At 56.6% G+C, this 235-nt stretch overlaps 1 protein-coding gene across 1 annotated transcript in view; it reads right to left on the bottom strand.

Moving 5' to 3' along the window:
* RNF115 (ring finger protein 115) overlaps positions 1–235 on the bottom strand; it is a gene marked incomplete at its 5' end in the record, with an annotated part of 7,013 nt that overhangs the window by 691 nt on the left and 6,087 nt on the right. The gene's annotated exons all lie outside the window — the stretch shown is intronic.

Below are 235 nucleotides of genomic sequence, written 5' to 3' on the forward strand. Positions count from 1 at the left end.
GCCCCTCTCGCCTGCCAGCCCGCCCGGCCCGAGCGAGAACAGCCCGGAGCGAGCGTTATCCCATGGAAACCCGGAGGCTTCCCAGTGAAGAGGAGGAGACGCTGGAATATAAAAAACCCCAGACAAAAATATCCGCTGTGGAAACGGCTTTTCTCCTCGGAGTCGTTCCCAGTAATAGAGAGCTCGGAGGGAAAGGGATCCTTTGAGCTGCCTTCTGCAAACACAGGGAGAAAAA

The sequence above is a fragment of the Eurypyga helias genome, unplaced genomic scaffold (assembly GCF_000690775.1).
Source record: "Eurypyga helias isolate BGI_N326 unplaced genomic scaffold, ASM69077v1 scaffold21780, whole genome shotgun sequence".
Classification (NCBI taxonomy): domain Eukaryota; kingdom Metazoa; phylum Chordata; class Aves; order Eurypygiformes; family Eurypygidae; genus Eurypyga; species Eurypyga helias.